The sequence below is a fragment of the Prunus avium genome, chromosome 6 (assembly GCF_965620075.1).
Source record: "Prunus avium chromosome 6, drPruAviu1.hap1.1, whole genome shotgun sequence".
Taxonomy (NCBI): Eukaryota; Viridiplantae; Streptophyta; class Magnoliopsida; order Rosales; family Rosaceae; genus Prunus; species Prunus avium.
The window spans coordinates 27024071-27045720 of record NC_142289.1 but is presented as its reverse complement, the minus strand read 5'-3'; the positions used below and the strand labels follow the sequence as shown (position 1 = coordinate 27045720).

The following is a 21650-nucleotide window of genomic DNA, read 5'->3' as shown; positions in this document are numbered from 1 at the left end:
GAGACAATATTTCCTTATGCTACATTTCAGTGTTGGGGGGACAGTTTATATAAAAATTGCTTATTATTTTTGTTTTGGGCCCCTACAACCTACATGATTAGGCCAAGTTTACTACTAAACTAATCTTTTTGTGTGGGCTTGGGCATCGACATAAACAATAAATATTATTGTCAAGAATATCTGAACATTGTGACAATATGATAACAATATAAAGGATTGAATGTAAACAAGCATTGAATTTAAAGGATGATTACTTTCTGGACAAGTATTGATGAGAACAACGGAGAGGAAGAGGGGATGGGAGAGTGGATGCAAGGCCTCTTCCTCTTCGCATTGAATTCATTGGAAACTTAGCTTTAACTAGGCTAACATCACCCATATCCCCAAAGCTAGTCTCCATTATCAACCATTCTTTTATCAACATCAACCTTTCTACCTTCAATTTATTCTTATCCAAGTACTTGACAGCTCTCTCGAAAACCCCTCTACAACGCTGAATGCATACACATTGTTCCTCTCTTCCTTGTGCAACAAGAGAATCCTTGGATTGATTACCTTGTGCCTCAAATTTTGCATAGCTGAGCCACACCTTTAGGTGCTGTGTCCGGTCTAAGAGTCTCTCGTAAATCTGTCTAGCTCTCTCAACCTCACCCTCCCATCTCTCAAAGTCAATGTAAGCCTTCCACAACAATCCAGGCTTGTCAAGTTGCGGCTGCCCAATGGCAAGTTCGAAAATCCCCCTTGCTCGTTCTTCCTCACCCAGAGTCTTCTCTAGCTCTGCGTACTTGACCCAATTATTGCTATTACGTGGTGACCAATCCAGATAATTCTCATACAGTTTCCGACATCGATCTACATTTCCAAGTCTCAGCTCCATCTCTATGTACTTGTCAAATGTTGCAGCTTTAGGTGCACAGCCTATTGACGCGCCGAGGATCTTGCGCGCCCCCTCGAGATTCAGCTGTCGAATCTCAAACTGGGCGGCATGAAGCCATGCTTTCGCAAACGAAAACTTGGTATGAGGAATCAATTCAAGGCACTGCCTATACGCTTGTCTGGTTCGTTCCACGGCATCTCCTCCAGCGGCAACAAATTCCTCATACCGTGCATAGTCGATCCACAAATCAACATAGCGCTTCCAAAGCAGCTTGCAAAGCGGAGGAACATTAGCTAAAGCTCTGGCATAGAGCTCTCTAATTCTGTGCTTATTGGCTGGAGCTGGAGCACTATCTTCTTCTAGCCGTATGCAACCAATCCAGGAATCGTAATTTAGAGGATTGATCCCAACCTCATGCTCGTACTGAAGCCTCCTCCAATCCCTATTCTGCCTCTCAACATCATAAACCATTGGCCTACGCCCACCTGAGAATCAACTCCCAATTTCTAAATACACTTCTGAGAATCAACAACTGCTGCTCCTGCTTCTGGCAACTGGGTTCTTGGGACAAGAGAGAATCGTGTTCTGAGACGGGAGGTTTAGAGAGAGGCGAGGGACCCGGTGTACATCTTTGATTTTCTAGACGGAAAAGGAGGTGGAATCGAATATCAAACTACCAAACCAATTGGGATTAAGAAACCTAATCAAACTAGAATTAAACTAATAATAATAAAATAAAAAGTAACCTAATCAAACTAGAATTGAAAACCGAAATTAAGAAATTACCAATGAGAAGCGTAAGGGATTCGATAATGGTTATGGTTGAATGCCGAGCCGAGCCGAATTGGTGACGATAAAACGGGGCCGTCCAAGGAGGGTTTAGGGACCAGACTCCAAACAGAGGGTGGGGAAAAAAAGCGGGTCCGGGTCGGGTTGTGAACGATGAGGTTTAGGCTTGCCAGTTGCAGGCTGAGATTAGATAAGAAAGATGAATGCTTTCAAGAGAGAGCCATATGAGATTGGGAAATAAGAACTCTGTTTCCCGCCCTTTCTTGTCTTCCTCTGTGTATAAGAAATAGGCGGAACTCTAGTGGGTCATATGCGCTTGACACGTCAGCAAAAATAGTCAACCTAAATGGTCAAACTAACAGAAGGGCTAAAGTGTCGTATTTCAGTATATCATTATCAATCAACGGTGAAATGAAAATGTTAGTTTCAAAATAATGTCGTAAAATGCAAACGCTTTACATTTATAGTTGAGGCCCGAAGGGTACAAAATTTAATTAGCTCTAAAATCTAATCAACCTAAAGTCAACCAGATTGTCCGGCTGTTAAGAGCATCTCCAACCGATATGTCAAATTATCACGTGGACATTATATAATATGATATTTGACATTTCATATGGAGTTAATTTTTTTCAAAGTGTCAAATTGTCACATAAACCATCAAATTCAAATTTATCACTTTGCATTTGACATTCCCTTGTAGATGCGCTACGATGAGCAAGCTAGTCAATTACAAGTTAAGATATAAAAATTAAAAAGCAAATCAATTTAAGAGAAAACCGATCACTAACTTGCATGCTCTATAACAAATAAGCAACATGAGATCTTTTGAATAATCCATATGAATAACCTTCAATGAGATGATGCTTCTAGTTGTGATTTCTCTACATTCAGAATTCAGATAAAGCCATCAAGTTCATATGTATGAGAATGAGAGCTCTCCAAATATATATAATGGTGCAAAAGGGTTTAAGTTATTGATACAAGAAATCGATTTAAATTGCATGTTTAAACTTCAAAACTTTCTCCTCTAGTTTTTTGTTTCGGCAGTAAATGGTCTTTAATTATCTTTACAGAGTTCTTCCAGTCTCACGGAACTTCGGGTGCATCCCATGTCACCTGGCCACGAGTAGAAAATGTATTATTCATCGTTCTTGTGAGAATGAATATGTTATTAGAACATAATATATTCACCAACCAAACAAAACGTAAAGCCCCAAGAAAAAAATCCAAGCAAACGAAGACACAGTTAATGTGACTGGCGATGAGGTTTAGGTTTTGAATCTATCACAATCAAATGGAATTGGAATTGCAGGGTGTGATTTGATTTCCAAATATGAACAAATATGTGAAAAATATGTGTTCATAGCATTCATTAAACTTAGAACCATGGCATCTAATCTTAAAATCAAACAATTTGTTCCAAATATGAGATCTTAATGAATGAGTGAACAGCAGTTTGATCCTGGTTTGTTCTCGCACTACTACGTACAGAGGGTTTCGGCTCTCACCCATGTGAACTTCATGTCTAGTGTGTGCCCTCCTTTGTGCCACAGTTCACCACAACCGGCAATGCAGTTCATTTGAGCCACAGTGAACACTCCATTTCGTTCACGTTTCCCCCTTCCCCAAATCATATGGTTATTAAGGTACATAATGCATTTTGAGAAAGTGAGAACCAAGATGCAAAAGAGATGCATTACAAAAACTCATGCATAAGTGTTAAACTTAATATAGCCTTCATTTATTCTCTCCTCCAGGCCAAACCAGTTATGAAGTTAGTAAAAAACCACTTACATAATCCTCAAAGTTCTAGGAATAGCTTTCAAAGCCTGCAAGTAGTTCCCAGGACATTTCTTCAGACACTGCAGCTGTACGAAAACAAGGAACAAAAAATTCATGATCGGTTACGAACCACAAGAAGAAGTAACCCAAAGCGGGAATTATCATAATTCATAAAAAGATAATACGATCATCATCCCAGATGCATGAGGAAATGACAGAAAAGACTGCATCAATTCAGCAAAGGCAGGGAAAGGATTAATTACAATAACAAAAGGATTTAAATGTATAGAACTTAATCTTTCAGGATAGTTTAGAGAAGCATTAAAACACTAGCAAGACCCCACAAAGAAGAAGTTATCCAGGAGTAATCATAGTTGGAGACTTACTATAGCTCTTTCAGCAACCAGATGTCGGGGTAACTGCCTCTGGGTCCCTTCAATATCATTAGTTTATTCTTTTGCCTCCGTAATCGGATTTCTTTGTAACAATAGATTAAGTTCAACAAAATAAATACTAATGCTGCACTACATCAGCATGCAATAAACTACTTTATTTAGAAGTAATCAAGTATACAGAAAGAAAAGAAAAAGTATCCTCACATGTCAAAACACATGAAAACATTAAAATCCCCTTCTCTTGAATCAAGGATCATGCTTACAGTAGACTTCCACTCCTCTGAGTAGTGCAGCTCCAATTGGCAGAGAACCAGTTCTAAATCTCTGAAATCATCATACAGTTGATAAGTTATTATACTAACCATCAAGCAAAATTTAATCCATTGCAAATACAATAAACCACCTTTATGTCACAAGACATCTTCGGGCAAATATTAAAAACCAGCTGCTGTTTTGCAATAGAACGGTCATTTTTTAGTGGCTTTGTCATATCTTTGCAAATTGTAAGAACAAGAAACCTCTTATTGCAAAATAAGGAACAACACACCTAATGTCAATAACATTTAGCCTTTTCAGTGCACCATTGTGCAAATAAGTAGTCTCAATCAGGACAATAAAATTCCAAAAGAAACAACACAAATAATCAGAGAGAGGGAGAAATAGAGTGCTTGTAAACCAAAGTAGTTCCGGACTTGCCCAAGGCATTTGCAGATGCTTTAATGGTATTTTCAGAATCTGCAACAACTCCTCTGAAAAGGAGTGTGGATGCATACACTGAGAAAATGAGATGTTTTATAGAAGAACACAAAAATTGGAAGGATATAAGCATACGTGTGGATATAAACAAATGACAGCATACCATATTTTTGCACTCTTATACTCGCTGGGTGGTTCCACAAATAGCTTTGGTAACTATGTACATACCTGAAAATAGGGTAGTCATAGCATAGAAGAATACAAAAATTGGAAGGATATAAACAAACAAGTAGTAACGATGCAGTAGAATACAATATTTCTTTGCATATTTTTGGAAACTTATTCATAGTTACTTGAAACTTACTCTGCAGATACTCCATTTTGTTCATTGGGTACAACACAGAATCACTTGCACAACGCTTCCCCTTTCCCCAAATGGTATGGTCAGTAAGGTACATGCATTTGAGAAGGCAAGAACCAAGATGGAAAGAGATGCATTACAAGAACTCATGCAGGAGTGTTAAACTTAACACACGGAGATTTATTGTCTTCTCTAGGCCAAACCAGTTAATGAAGTTAGTAAAAAACAACTGAATCTGCTGGAAAATCACTTACATCAACCTCAAAGTTCTAGGAATAGCTTTCAAAGTCTGTAAGTAGTTCCCAGGACATTTCTTCAGACACTGCAGCTGTACGAGGACAAAGGAAACAAAATTCATGATCAGTTACAAACCCCAATTAGAAGTAATCCAATGTGGGAATCATCATAAAAGATAATACGATCATCATCCCAGATGCATGAGAAAATAACAGAAAAGACAGCTTAGATTCAGCAAATGCAGGGAAGGATTAATTACAATAAGAAAAGGATTTAAATAGAAATTAATCTTTCAGGAGAGTTTAGAGAAGCATTAAAACACTTGCAAGACTCTACAGAGAAAAAGCAAAGCAGGAGCAATCATAGACTCATAGTTGGGGACTTACTCTAGCTCTTTCAGCAACCAGATGTCGGGGTAACTGCCTCAGGGTCCCTTCAATATCATCCGCTTCCATATAATATTCTCTTGCCTCCGTAATCGGATTTCTTTGTAATAAAAGATAAAGTTAAAGAAAATTAATACTAATCCTGCACTACATGAGCATGCAAAAAACTGCTGTATTTAGAAGTAGTCACGTATAGAAAGAAAAGAAAAAGTATCCTCACAAGTCACAAGACTCACAACACATGAAAACAGTAAAAGGATATTCCCTTCTCTTGGATCAAGGATCACGCTCAGAGTAGATTTCCACTCTTCTCTGAGTAGTGCCGCTCCAATGAGGTAAGTTGGCAGCGAACCAGTTGCCAACCGCTGAAATCAGAATGCAGTTTGATAAATCGTCGAGCAAAATTTAATCCATCGCATATTCAATAAACCATCTTTTTGTCACAAGACATCTTCTGGGTAAAAAAAGACCAGCTGGCCTTTTACAACATAACTGTTGTCTTTTAATGGCTTTGTAGTATCTTTGCAATTGTAAGAACAAGAAACCTCTTATTGCAAAAAAAGGAACAAGATACCCAATCTCAATAACATCTAGCCTTTTAAGTGCACCATAATGCAAATAAATAGTCTCAATCAGGATAATAGTACAATTCCAAAAGAAACAACACAAATAATCAGGGAGAGAGAGAGAGAGAGAGAGAGAGAGAGAGAGATTACTTGTTAACCAAAGTAGTTAATAAACCCTTTCTATCTGAAGGCAAATGCAGATGCTTTAATAGTATCTTCAGAATCTGCAACAACTCCTCTGAGAAGATATGTGGATGCATAAAATGAGCAAATAAGATGTATTATGCAAGAATATACTGGCTGCATGGTTCCACAAATAATTTTGGTACCTATGTACATACCTGAAAATATATAGGATAGTAATAGTGTAGAAGAATACAAAAATGAGAAGGATTTAAACCGAAAAGTAGTAATAATGCAGTTGAATACAATGTCCTTGAATATTTTTTTGAACTTAATTATTCCTAGTTAGATTACGGATCACTTAGAATTCATTCTGCAAACACTCCATTTTGTTCACTGGGAACAACACACATTGACTTGCACCAGACTTCCCCCTTCTCCAAATCATATGGTTTTTAAGGTATATAATGCATTTGAAAAAGTGAGAACCAAGATGGAAAAGAGATGCATTACAAGAACTCATGCATAAGTGTTAAACTAAATCTGCTGGAAAATCACTTACATCATCCTCAAAATTCTAGGAATAGCTTTCATAGCCTGCAAGTAGTTCCCAGGACATTTCTTTAGATACTGCAGCTGTACGAGAACAAGGAACAAAAAATTCATGATCAGTTACAAACCACAAGAAGAAGTAATCCAACGTAGAAATCCTCATAAAAGATAATAAGATCATCATCCCAGATGCATGAGAAAATGAAAGAAAAAACTGCTTAGATTCAGCAATGCAGGGAAGGATTACTTACAATTAGAGAAGGATTTAAATAAAAATTAATCTTTCAGGAGAGTTTAGAATCATTAAAACACTAGCAAGACTCTGCAGAGAAAAAGCAAAGCAGGAGCAATCATAGACTCATAGTTGGGGACTTACTCTAGCTCTTTCAGCAACCAGATGTCGGGGTAACTGCCTCAGGGTCCCTTCAATATCATCAGCTTCCATATAATATTCTCTTGCCTCCGTAATCGGATTTCTTTGTAATAAAAGATAAAGTTAAAGAAAATTAATACTAATCCCGCACTACATCAGCATGCAATAAACTGCTGTATTAGGAAGTAGTCAAGTATAGAAAGAAAAGGTATCCTCACAAGTCACAAGACTCACAACACATGAAAACAGTAAAAGGATATCCCCCTCTCTTGGATCAAGGATCACGCTCAGAGTAGATTTCCACTCTTCTCTAAGTAGTGCAGCTGATGCAGGACGCATAGGACCTAAATTTATTAGTTTCCTAATGTATTTGTTACTACATCAGCAGCTCCAATGAGGTAAGTTGGCAGCGAACCAGTTGCCAACCGCTGAAATCAGAATGCAGTTCGATAAACCATCAAGCAAAATTTAATCCATCGCATATTCGATAAACCATCTTTTTGTCACAAGACATCTTCTGGGTAAAAAAAGACCAGCTGGTCTTTTACAACAGAACCAGCTGGTCTTTTACAACAGAACCAGCTGGTCTTTTGCAACAGAACTGTCGTCTTTTAATGGCTTTGTAGTATCTTTGCAATTGTAAGAACAGGGAACCTCTTATTGCAAAAAAAGGAACAAGATACCCAATCTCAATAACATCTAGCCTTTTAAGTGCACCATTATGCAAATAAATAATCTCAATCAGGATAATAGTACAATTCCAAAAGAAACAACACAAATAATGAGGGAGAGAGAGAGAGAGAGAGAGAGCAAATGAGCAAATGAGATGAATTATGCAAGAAAATACAAATAGATAGAGGGAAGATGCTTACCTCAATGTTACAGTAAATCGATTTCCCAGGAATTGGCCAAGGACAAGTCCTTCCCTCACATAGCTGGAGAAAGGCAACTATTACATGAGCATGCATTACAAACCAAATGGATGGGAATATAAATAACCCACAATTCTTGAGCCTTATCAGACATCACCTACTTTGATACCAATCAACATATCATTAAGAGCAGCTAATTTACTTTCAAACTGCTTAAAAACAGATACCTGGAAACACAACAAGAACTAATGAAAACAGACGTATTAGTTTTAACAAATTCATTAAATATTTTAGCAACAATTTTGCTGAAGCTAGAATAACTGATATTCAGAGGATTGGTACTAGAAATCTGTATTTCAAGGGAGTTATTAACTTATTATGACTTATAACGAAATTCGACCTATGGAACATGGGTCAAACCCCTATTCCACACACCAATTTGAAAACAATTAAAAGATGAGCTTCTATATCTTGGTTCAAAGATATGTAGTTTTAAACAGCTTTATCAGAAGTCTAGCATATGAATGCCAACAAGAATAAACTCAAGCAAATATTTCTTCTAGATAAGAAAATACAATGTTTAGAGGGATAAGCAGCAAAGTTAGTGAGTATCAGTTACCCATTGAGTTGAGACAGCGCGGTTATATATCCCTTGTATCTGCAAACCGAAACATCTTCTACTTGCCACTTGCAAAATTACAGCTTATACCACACTTTCCCAGTCTCTCACTAGTGTAAGCTATTATGTTCACTTTTTCTTTCTTTTTCTAATACGCTATTATGTTCAGTTTGTAACCCAAAAATCTTAAGTTTCAGTTCCACAAAGAAAAAATCATTATCATTATCATAGTCTGTCAGTTTCAGGATCCAAAATGAGGCATGCTAGTTTAGGTTATTTGAACTTTGGCAAGAACACAGTCTAAGCATATATGATGATTGATATAATTAACCATCACATTTCACTCTACTTAAGCAACAATTATCTACATTGACAACTAGATACGAAAATAACAATAAACAACAAATGGAGAAACAAATATGTAAAATGACTTCATGATTAAAACTATATCAACTACAACAATCGAAATTCATCATAGTTTTTGGTGTTCCCAACTTGAACAGGATCAGGTCCAAGTAAATATTACAAACAACATTGATCATAAGGCCTATTTGTTGTTGTAGTGTTACAGCAGGATTTATAGAAATCTTGATGAAGTTCTCTAATATAATTCAATTCAACTAATCAAGGCTTCACTAATATTTCTTTTCTTTTTGTGAAAAGAAACAAACTTTTATTGAAGGAAGCAACTAGACAGAAGAAACAACAGCCGTGAACGAGAACTTCACAGCCAGCTACAGGAAACAAAATATAAACAGAGAAGACTTCAACAGGACTAGGCTATAAAAAGACCAGGCCAAAAACATAAGAACTCAAACCACCACAGCCTTTCCAGTCTAGAAAAATGGAGAAAGTAGTCTTTAAATTCAACCGAAACTGAAGCCCACAAGGCTGACAAGAACCTAACTTTCCCAATAATATTATGAACATTCTAAGCATCCAATATAAGGGAGCTGGACCAGGCTATCTGGTTTTCGGAGTAAAGCAAACAGCAATAACCGTTTCATGAATATCAGTCAAGTCTACGACTGGTGGAGCAAGAATGCTCTATATCAAATCTTTGTGTCAAGTTATTTGTCCTCCAAGGTTTGAACTTGCAAACTAGTATCACTTGTTAAACTTAAAAATGCTAACCAAAAATGATTGTACGCACATACATAGATAAATATACCATATAGGTATGCTGCATTCTATGGCAATTGTCAAACACATACACATAACAACCAAACAGTGGTTTATAAATAAGTCTTGCCATAATCATTGTGGATAACAACTCTTGGTCTCAAAATCCCCTGATATGTAGTATCTTCTTCCAAAAGTGTTTGGATATTTTAAGAGCCTCATTAATTGTTATTACCAGCTTTAAGAAAGCGATCATGCATACCATACACATTAATTTAACTAAAATAGTTTCACTGTTCAAGAGCCTTAGCCAGAAAACATTAAAACCAAACTGAAACTGAAATTGAGGGAGAAGGTGCTTACTTGAAACTGAAATGGGTGACCTTTTACGAAAGATTGAAGAAAGTAAGCCTTCTTTGGCGACATTCTTGAACCAAAGTCTTTTGCACTTTTGGTACTTTTGCCAAAGCCAAGGACGGATCTACACTTGGGCTGGAGTGGGCTCCAGCCCAGTGCTGATTTTTTCTTTTTCTTTTTTGTAGTCTTAGTGGTTTAAGCCAAATATAGGTAAAGTAAATAATAGTCTAATCCTCTATTTAAAATAAGCTGAGCTCTCTATGTAGAAATAAGCCCACTCTTGAAGCATAAAAAGGAAATAGTAAACATGTCATAACCTATATAAATTTGATTAGAAGCAAACATCATAATTTTTCTTCTAGCTACCCAAAATGCTATATTTGAACCTTCAGAGCCTAGAAGAAATAGCTCTTCACCTCGAAAAAATTGTACCAACCTATCTTCAGTGGGTTCTTTAATCTTGGTAAGTTTTTCTCTTTTTTATTTATTCAATTTTCAATTTTAATTGTTGTTGTAAAGTTGTTATGATGGTTTGGGTGATAACTTTTGGGAATTGTTATATATGTTTTATTTTTGCAACTTGAATTATTAATTAGTATATATGATTTTTGGTGTCTAATATTTCTTATTAGGATATCATGTCACATGATGATAATAGACCGACAAAGAGAGGAAAAACTATTTATTCATTCTTCAAAAAAAGTGGTAATGATAACAAGGATACACCTTCTGCATCTGATGTTGATACTTCAATTCCCGAGGAACTTACTCAACTCATATCTCAAGTAGTTGAACAATGTGTTTGATTTGATATTTATTTATATTTTGTACTTCTTTGTATTATATTTGCTCGTAATGTGGTCTTGTTTGATATATAAAATTTTATTTACATTTTTGTTTCAACAGAAAAAAGGCTTATAATATATCTCCCGTAAAAAATAAAAAAAATTTAGCCTACCCCTATAAAAATTCCTGGGTCCGCCATTGGCCAAAGCCAAAGAGTGCTGCAAAGCTACCTTCAGCTGAGAATGAAGCTGAGACTGCTGAAGATGAGAATGTGAAAGCTGAAAAGCAAAAGCTGAGAAGCCAAAGAGTGCTGCAAAGCTACCTTCATCTGAGAATGAAGCCGAGATTGCTGAAGATGAGAATGTGGAAGCTGAAAAGCAACAAGCTGAAAAGCCAAAGAGTGCTTGTGCTAAGCCACCTCACTGCGATATTCTTGAACCACAGTCTGCAAAGGTATCTTCTACACTTCGGGAACTTTTGCCAAAGCCAAAGAATGCTGGTGTTAAGACAGTGTCACCTAAGTCTGCAAAGCTGCCTAAGAATGTATTAAATACCTCAAAAGGTGATGAGACAGCATTCAATACCTCAATTTCAATTTCTGAATTGGAGACTCTGGATGAGAGCTATTCACTGGGCTTAGAAAATGCATGACTGGGGCTACCGTCTCTCCAAGACCTATGAAGCTGTGAAGTATGGCTCTTTTGTTACGGAAACAGCCCCCTTGAATGTGAGTGCTGCTTTCACATTTGCAGGGACTACCTCTTTCATCACTCTCAGTTACTACCTAGCTGAGAAGCTGAAGAATATTGTACAAAAAGATGCCAGAATTCACCACTGGGTTGAAAAATATTCATCCAATCATTATCAGGTTTGTCCATTTTTTTTTCGGTAGGCAAACTCCATTTATTTGTTGTCAAGGAAAACAATTTGCAGCCGCACATTATGTCTTATTTTTAAAGCATATGTGTTTATTCCAGGCGCTTTATACCCATACGGAGAGGGTGCTCAATCATCTATGCCACTCTTTGACTAGGGATGCCCGGCTTCAGTTTTTTGAACCACGATATAGAAGTTCCATGGAATTGGCAATAGACTTTTTCAGCCGGCAAGTCATTGCTGATCAATTCCCCGTAGTTCCTGTAATCAAGGAGGAGTTTGATACTGCAAGAGAGCTCCTCCTTATTGCCCGTGGGTTGAGTTTCTCCTGCTGTGATTCTTACACCAAAGATTTGATGAAGGACATACCTATTATAAGGGGTAAGTACGTTGATCTATTATTTCAGTTTTTAAAAGTGTAGTTTTGACTTGTGTTTTCTTTCTTTTGCAGTGGGATTTGTACTTAAAAATGTATAGGAAGTCTTATCTCTATTTGCAGATTTTGAAATAAAATTGTACATTTTCAATCAGATTTATGAGAATACTAAGAAGAAGAAACTGTTGAGGATATTTGTTGGAAGCTCGGTTGGTGACCTCGGCCCTCTTCTGGAAGCAGAATAGGGATTGTCATCAATCCTTGCGATCACCTTTTGGCGGTAGGCTATCAATTTGGGGTGACTTTTATGCCACTGTTGTGGGTAGTCATTCAGAAAAGCAAACAAATGCGAGAAGCCACTTGACGATAAGAAGCCACCTCATGGCGATATTCTTAAACTTAAGTATGCAAAGCCAAAGAATGCTGGTGTTAAGACATTGTCAGATTCTCAGTTGTATTTTGATGGCTGTAGTCTGCAACTTCTGAACTTTTGGCACTTTTGCCAAATCCAAAAAGTGCTGTAAAGCTACCTTCAGCTGAGAATGAAGCTGAGATTGCTGAAGATGAGAATGTGGAAGCTGAAAAGCAACAAGCTGAGAAGCCAAAGAGTGCTGCAAAGCTACCTTCATCTGAGAATGAAGCTGAACTGCTGAAGATGAGAATGTGAAAGCTGAAAAGCAACAAGCTGAGAAGCCAAAGAGTGCTTGTGCTAAGCCACCTCATTGCGATATTCTTGAACCACAGTCTACAAAGATATCTTCTACACTTCGGGAACTTTTGCCAAAGCCAAAGAATGCTGGTGTTAATACATTCTTAGGCAGCTTTGCAGACTTAGGTGACACTGTCTTAACACCAGCATTCTTTGGCTTTGGCAAAAGTTCCCGAAGTGTAGAAGATACCTTTGCAGACTGTGGTTCAAGAATATCGCAGTGAGGTGGCTTAGCACAAGCACTCTTTGGCTTTTCAGCTTCCACATTCTCATCTTCAGCAATCTCGACTTCATTCTCAGATGAAGGTAGCTTTGCAGCACACTTTGGCTTCTCAGCTTGTTGCTTTTCAGCTTCCACATTCACATCTTCAGCAGTCTCAGCTTCATTCTCAGCTGAAGGTAGCTTTACAGGACTCTTTGGCTTTGGCAAAAGTGCCAAAAGTTCAGAAGTTGCAGACTACATCCATCAAAATATAACTGAGAATCTGACAATGTCTTAACACCAGCATTCTTTGGCTTTGCAGACTTAGGTTCAAGAATATCGCCACGAGGTGGCTTCTTATCGCCAGGTGGCTTCTCGCATTTGTTTGCTTTCCTGAATGACTGCCCACAACAGTGGCATAAAAGTCACCCCAAATTGATAGCCTACCACCAAAAGGTGATCGCAAGGATTGATGACAATCCCTATTCTGCTTCCAGAAGAGGGCCAAGGTCACCAACCGAGCTTCCAACAAATATCCTCAACAGTTTCTTCTTCTTAGTATTCTCAGAAATCTGATTGAAAATGTCCAATTTTATTTCAAAATCTGCAAATTGAGATAAGACTTCCTGTACATTTTTAAGTACAAATCTCACTGCAAAAGAAAGAAAACACAAGTCAAAACTACACTTTTAAAAACTGAAATAATAGATCAACGTACTTACCCCTTACAATAGGTATGTCCTTCATCAAATCTTTGGTGTAAGAATCACAGCAGGAGGAACTCAACCCACGGGCAATAAGGAGGAGCTCTCTTGCAGTATCAAACTCCTCCTTGATTACAGGAACTACGGGGAATTGATCAGCAATGACTTGCAGGCTGAAAAAGTCTATTGCCAATTCCATGGAACTTCTATATCGTGGTTCAAAAAACTGAAGCCAGGCATCCCTGGTCAAAGAGCAGCATAGATGATTGAGCACCCTCTCCGTATGGGTATAATGTGCCTGGAATAAACACATATGCTTTAAAAATAAGACATAATGTGCGGCTGCAAATTGTTTTCCTTGACAACAAATAAATGGAGTTTGCCTACCGAAAAAAAAATGGACAAACTTGATAATGATTGGATGAATATTTTTCAACCTAGTTGTGAAATCTGGCATCTTTTTGTACAATATTCTTCAGCTTCTCAGCTAGGTAGTAATTGAGAGTGATGAAAGGGGTAGTCCCTGTGACAGGACCCACACCGAATTCCTCGGAACCCGAGACGAATCCTGTGGAAATTTTTCGACATCACATCGATGTCAGGCCCACTTACAAAAATCGAGCCTCTTTACCTAAAAAGGAAAAGGCCACGAGACTTTCTGCCGAAATTTCAGCAGAGTCTCCCCTGTAAATTGGACATTTCCCAAATATTTCAACCTGTTAAAAACACACAATTTATAACCCAACTGGCAGCACACACAATGCAATACACACAGTTATCAACATGCGATTGCATAATAGGCCTCCAGCCTTCAATTAATTCGAAACAGACCCAGCAATGTTCTTAAGTCGAACAATACACAAACCAAATAATTGATGGTCTCAAATAACTTTACAATTACCACTGAAATCATCAAACATAATTCAAATCCAAGAATCACATCAAAGTCCAATCACATATTCAGAATCGATCAAACCTTTTTAAACACAATAATATTTCGCGGCTGCACCTAGGTGAGACCCCAGGCTGCCTATGTACCCTTAGACAAGGGATCAAGCCACATGTAGTTCTCATCTCAACAGCCACTTCCAGTAATATACAATTATTTAAAACAGCACCAACGATACATTTCAGATTTATCACAACTCCAATTCCAACAAAACACTGAATGAACACATTCTCAATATCTTTCCTTAAGTCAGTTCAACCCCATAACCATACCCTATCCAAGGCGTATGTTGCCGTACAACACTTCCCAATCCAGGGCTCAAGCATTCATACATATACAGGGTCCTCACGAAGTACAATCTCACGAATCTAAACCCCGAATCAAAACCACATATACCAATATGTAACATGTATGCCTATAAATGAGTATATATATAATAACACCCACCTCTCACCATCATCATGTACCAGGGGAAAATAATCCGACAGGGGATTGTTGACTAGCTCACAAGTATCCGCCCTCAAATGGCCATGTGGCTAGGGACGAGCCGTCCAACTGGGGGACTAAACTTAACCAGCCCGTACAGACGAAGAATCAAGACCCGTACGTCTGAAACAGTCCTACGCGCGCAAACTACCCAATCAAGGGTCTACAGCAACATCCCGTCAAGGATGCCCTGGGTTCCGTCATATCCAAACCATATCCACAATTTTCATATATCAATATCCAAGGGGGTGTACATATGATGACGCACCTCATGTACTCGGGGAAACAATCCAACAGGGGATTGTTGACTAGCTCTGACTAGCTCACAAGTATCCGGCCTCAAACGCCCATTTGACTAGGGATAAGCCGTCCAACTGGGGGACTAACTCTAACCCAGCACGTATGGACGAAGAATCAAGACCCGTACACCTGGAACAGCCCTACGCGCGCAGACTACCCAATCAAGGGTCTACAACAACATCCCGTCAAGGATGCCCCGGGTTCCGTCATATCCAAACCATATCCATATATCCATTTTCATGTATCCCAATGTCCATATCCACTGTTTCCAAGTATCATCATCCAAGGGGGGAGGTACGTATGATGGTGGAGTTTTTAATCCTTATATAAATATTATAAAGTAATATTCCCTTCCTTAATCCAATTTTTCAAAAAGGCATCGTATTAAGAAGACATCCGAAGGGCCTGGACAAACTCCGACGGACCTGGGCAAAATAAATCTCAAACATAAAACCCATAACCGGGGAGGTACCTAAGGTAGTGCTAAAAACACTCAAATTAACATTCTAAGTACCCCACACAAAATCAACAAAGATAGCACTTTCTCAATTATTATATATAATCAAAACACTCGAATATGTCAAACCACATATATTGCAACTACTTTACAAAATAAAGAATTCAACTATTAAATGTAACAAGCATTTAAATAAACCATTAAGTGCCCGTTTGGCATTGCTTATTTGGGGTGATAAGTGATTTTTAAAAAATTTTGGGAAGTCCAACCCGTTTGGTAAACTATGAGAACATCACTTATTGTTAAAAATTGCTGTGAGAGAAAGCTATAAGGGAAAGTAGCTAATGAGTTGCTGTCATTTTCTGATTATGCAGAAATCAGTTTTGAAGATGCGTTGGGTTTAATGATAATGCAACAATTATTTTATGATTTTGTTGAAATCAATATCAACAACACTTTTAACAAAAATTTTACCAAACGCCAAACAGCTTTCTCTTACAGCTGATTTCTCTCACAGCAAATCTAACAGCGATTATTTTCACAGCACAGTAATGCCAAACTGGCCCTAAATACAAAAGCATAAGATTTCCCTCTCAAAACCATAAAAAAATAGCCCCATAGTCCCACATAAACAACAAAAATCAAATGATGGTCAAGACTCGTCCAAAAGGGTCGTTCTAGTACTCCTCGAGGAGTGAAACTACCTCGAAAGACTCACGGTCAACCGATGGTTAAACTATCCAAACTTGGTCAACTGGGCCCGCGGGGCCCACGACCTCCATTTTACGATCCGAAAGTTCCTATGGGTTCCACAAGGTCTAGGATACACGTCCTGCAAGTTTGGTCTGGATTGGACGGTTAGATCGCTCGCGATCGCACGATCGAACGGTTATCGTAAAATACAAATTTTAATTTATTAAATCGGAACATCTGGGACTCCGATTCACATTCCGTGAAATCCTACACGATCCTAGGAATACCTAAATCAACATATATTAAATGGGAAACGATCCAACGGTTCTAACATATCGAACCCGGAAATCACACAATATGTAAAATCCGTTCGGGGTTCAAACGTTACCCAAATTGAGATCCGTAAAATCCTACGCACTCGTAACAACCAGAGGATCGCATTGGGACAAAATTCCTCTCTGATACAGTGCCCACGCGCTGGCAGCACGTGGGTGTCCAAAGCGATATCACATCGCCGGAAAATCTCAAAATCACGGCTCCAAACTCCTACCCTATGTAATACACCTAATTTGGAGTCACTTTTGTTCTTGGGCTATGGCCAAAAAGTGGCCGGAAGTGGCCGGAAATTCAACCCGAAGTCCGGCTAAACTTAAATTCGAAAATCGAACTACCTACGCTCAAAATTGATGCAATCCTACCCAACCAGCAGCTAGATCAGGAAAAATAGATGGAAATCCATACCTTACACGTCCAATTTGGTGGAGAAATGAGGGAGAACGAGCAGTTGGAAGTTCTGTCAAAAACCAGCCGCGATTTTCTGCATTTTCCGGTGGCTTCCGGCGGTGGTGGTGGCTGGGCTTGGCTGGGATTGGACGAGGAAGACCAGCCGGTTGTTTTGGGATTGGTCCCAGCTCCGGTGGTGGACCGTGGCGGCGGCGGCGGCTCAAAGAAGCCGCCGGTGAACAGTAACAGCGCAAGGGGGGTTTCTGCGCGCGGGGGAGAGAGAGAGAAAATGGGAGAGTTTCTGATTTTTATTCAAATAAAATTTTGAAATAATTACGATTGTGCCACTGAGAGTTTTTAGATCGTAACTTCTTCGTTATAAGTCCGAATCGAGCCCACTACATGTCTACGGACTCGTCTCAGTACGACCTACATAAACATACCAGCCACTGCCCCCAAATCCTTCCGGATTAAAAATGACCAAATTACCCCTACTCCGAGGGCAAAATTGGAAATTCATAATTCCTGAAATTAACTAATTCACTATTCCTTTTATTTTGGGTCGGGATGTTATACCCTGCAAATGTGAAAGCAACACTCACATTCGAGGGGGTTGTTTCCGTAACAAAAGAGCCATACTTCACGGCTTCATAGGTCTTGGAGAGACAGTAGCCCCAGTCATGCATTTTCTAAGCCCAGTGAATAGCTCTCATCCAGAATTTCAGTCTCTAATTCATCATCTCTATGTGTAGAGTAAGTATATTGTGAAGAGTAGTCATCAAATGATAATTTGTTTCTTGCATGTGAAACTTGAAAAGGAATGGTCAAAGATTCATTCTCATCTCATGTGAAAATTTGTTTCTTGCAAAAAAAATTCAAAACAAAACCATGTATATATATATATATATTAGCATATTTTCACAAAAACATAAGTGATATAGTGGTTAAGGAGTAAAATGGGAGGGGTTCAAATCCCCTTGGTGTTTTTTTCAATATCGAAATTTATTCTAGATAATAAATGTTAGCTTGCAGACATTTTAAAGACGTTATAAATATTACACGCCGAAAATATAATCACAAACACATCATCAGCGAGATGGATAAGGAGATGTGGTTGTTGACAAAGGGGGAGGGGTTCAAATCCCTCTATGCGCAACAGGGGGGGCTTTTCAAAAAATTTCATGTATTTTTTGGGTTTCGTATCGGGATATTATCGATAATATCGCGATATATTGCCCAAATCATTCATAGAAATAGAGTGCTGCTAAACGAACCCTAAAATTAACTGAGTACACCCTAATGTTTAAATTATAATGTAAAATTAACTAAGTACACCCTATTTAACTACCAAAAATACCTATGGTATACCCTCTTTAATTTTTAATCTTTTAAAGTATTTAAAATTCTCTCTCTCTCTCCTGCTTCTTCTTCTTCTTCTTCTTTTATCTCTCTCCTGTGCGACCACCACCAACTGGTTTGTGTTATTGATTGTTTAAGTTTTATGCATACAAAAATCAACTGGGATCAATACACTTCTCCTGGATTTCGAGTTGTATGTATTAAGTCAATTTGTATGAAGGCATGGGTTCAAAAGCTCAAGCAGTAAAACAAAGATTTTAATTCTTAATTAAATATATTGTCTTCAATCTTTCGAGAGAGGTGTGGGTTTTCAATCTAATTTAGGGAGATTTGGTAGTTTGGGAATTTGGGGACAGCATATCTCAACTCGTCTCAGAGTGGGGTGGGTCGAGAAGGAGAGAGAGCTTTTTTTCTCTTTTTAAAATGTTATTTTATTTTTTGGTTTTAAATACTTTAAAAGATTAAAATTAAAGAGTTGACCATAGTTATAACAATAGACATGCGTCAAGTCTTAAGGATGGTGTACATATTGGGGTACACAATTCAATATATCCTTTTTGGTCATTTTATATTAGGGTAAATTAGTAATTTAATAAATAGTTTGATAGTAGGGTGTACTCAGTTAATTTTAGAGTTCGTTTAGCAGCACTCTAAAAATATCGATATATTGACTATAACACCATGGCTAGTTGCGAAAATATCGGCCCCCAAAAAATCCGATATTATCGGGATAATTATATCGCCGATAATATCGGCATTTAATACATTGCTGGTATGTATGTCTCCTATATCTTTTTAATTAAATAAATAATTATAATTTCATCTAACGGTGTGTAAGATATAAAAGCCCTAAAGGAATTGATCTAACCACATAAGATACATGGTACAGTTCACAAAAGTCAACAATGGCTACAGTAACCAAATAATGAGATTTATTAGGAGGGAATTTGAAACTCACGTTTGTACAATGCAATTCAGGATGTGAGCGACTCCTTGTACAATGCAATTAAGGATGTGAGCGACTCCGGCCAAATGAACATGAAAATCTTGACTTGACAAATTATCAGACGCTAAAGCTATCGTGAACGAACTGTAGAGAGCTCCAAGCACCGGACTAGTGCAGTCGTCTTGGTTCAACAATTCGTCGTCCTTCAGCTATTTCTGGTTTGGGGAGGGGAATTGGGGTTTCAGTGTTCTTGAATATTCGTTGATTCTGGTTGAGAGAGAAAGAATGAAATAAAGGATTGAGAAAACTTGGAGACACGGAGGATTAGGAAATGTAAGTATGTTGTGATTTTTTATTTTTTTGGTTTTACTCTCAAATCCAACAAATTTACTTATAGTCCTAATTGCTGAAGCCGATTGTTTTAGTGGTTTTGGTTTTCTTAGAAATTGAAAGCTCGCTGGATATGTTTTAGTAATTATGTTTGGAATTAGAATGTTAGAGCCTACCTTGCCCTAGCGTACGACCACCACCGCCACTGGGCTCAAGATATAGTCATAACTCGTTGCATTATATTTGTTCTAACCACAACATTTATATCCTATAACTTGAATTCGAAAGGCGGTCGCATGCGTGAAAAATAAAACCGAGAAGAAACTGATAATAGAAACTAATACTTGTTTTGAGCAAACCATGTCTAACAAAAATGAACTTGGATGAGCTTGTTGTGTGTGTGTATATATATGTAGTCTCTTTCGTCATTTATATTTTGGCTGACTAGTGTTATAAAAAGCGATCCAATGATATACATTTATTTTTAAAAATTAAATTCACTAAAAACAAAAAGGCAAAATAGAATCTTTGTGTAAAAAGACAAAATAACTAAAAAAAACTTAGAATAACTACTTGTGCTAAATGTGTAAAGCTTAGGGGGCGTTTGGTATCCTATTCAAATATGGAACTCAAAAACTTTGATTTTTCTTAAAAACAAGGAGTTCTTAAATCTATTTTTAAGATTCAAAAACTTGTTTGGTATGCAACTTAAAAATTGTTTTCAAATCTTAAAAATTTGAGAACTTGAGGGTTGTTAGAAAAAAAACTAAAAAAACATATATTTTTTGTTTTTAATAATTGGGGTGTTTTTTAGTTGTTCTTGAGTTTGAGTTTTTAAAAATAGGGCTACCAAATAGGTTTTCTTTGTTTTGGACTCAAATTCTGTTTTTGAGTTTAAAAAGTTGGATTCAAATTGAATACCAAACAGGCCCTTAGAAATTGGGGTCGAATAGGGTCTTAAGAACCCAAGTTTAAAAACTAACAACTGAATTTCTGAGTCCAATTAGCACTGAAAATGAGCATATAAAACATCAGCATAATGAGACCAAATAATTACTGAAGTCAAATATACGTAAAACATAAAACTAATTAAAGAAAACAACTGATTAACCACGTAACAAAATTCGAGCAACACAAGAAATAAGAAAGACTTGCCTACTTAGCGTAACAAGTACTCCTTAGTCTTTACATGAAAATCCGAAGTTAACATGTATTTGTTTTTATAAACGAAAAACTTTACAATGAAGATCGTCGAGGGATCAGCCACTTGATTTGTTTCTCAACATGCATGACACAAGGAGGATGATTTAAAATTTTGAAGCGACTTCTTTGGACCAGTGTACGAAGCGTTCAAGGAGTGACATGTATCTGTTTCTATTTTTGCTTTGAATTCAATTCTCTTTGTAAGTGAGCACGGATTGGAATTGGAATTTGAACACCTCAACCCAAAAGAGGATTTACAAGCTGCCAAACAAAATTGTTGTTTTGCAAAGGTCAAGTAGAAACCAAACTCATCTATTCTTTTGGTTTGGACATGTAAGTCTTTCTTTCTATGCTTAAAACACATGCACAAAGACACCTGTTTGGTATCAAAGATTGAAGCTGGCAAAATTCATCATCCAACCTGACTGGAACTTACATTTTCTA

At 37.6% G+C, this 21650-nt stretch overlaps 1 long non-coding RNA gene and 1 pseudogene across 2 annotated transcripts; both read right to left on the bottom strand.

Moving 5' to 3' along the window:
• Positions 1 to 249: 249 nt before the first annotated feature.
• On the bottom strand, positions 250 to 1505 carry LOC110750395 (uncharacterized; annotated as a pseudogene).
• A 1079-nt stretch (positions 1506 to 2584) lies between these two features.
• On the bottom strand, positions 2585 to 10226 carry LOC148293946 (uncharacterized). 2 transcript variants are annotated; one of them, XR_015836358.1, is made up of 14 exons: positions 10114 to 10226; positions 8010 to 8072; positions 7141 to 7240; positions 6775 to 6848; positions 6240 to 6327; positions 5760 to 5888; positions 5524 to 5623; positions 4904 to 5228; positions 4703 to 4767; positions 4247 to 4617; positions 4048 to 4167; positions 3835 to 3925; positions 3461 to 3534; positions 2585 to 2782 (listed from the first exon to the last, which is right to left on the bottom strand). It is a non-coding gene; the product is annotated as an uncharacterized LOC148293946 (long non-coding RNA). The 2 variants fall into 2 exon arrangements; XR_015836357.1 differs by having other exon boundaries at positions 3835 to 4617; positions 6240 to 6313.
• Positions 10227 to 21650: the final 11424 nt, after the last annotated feature.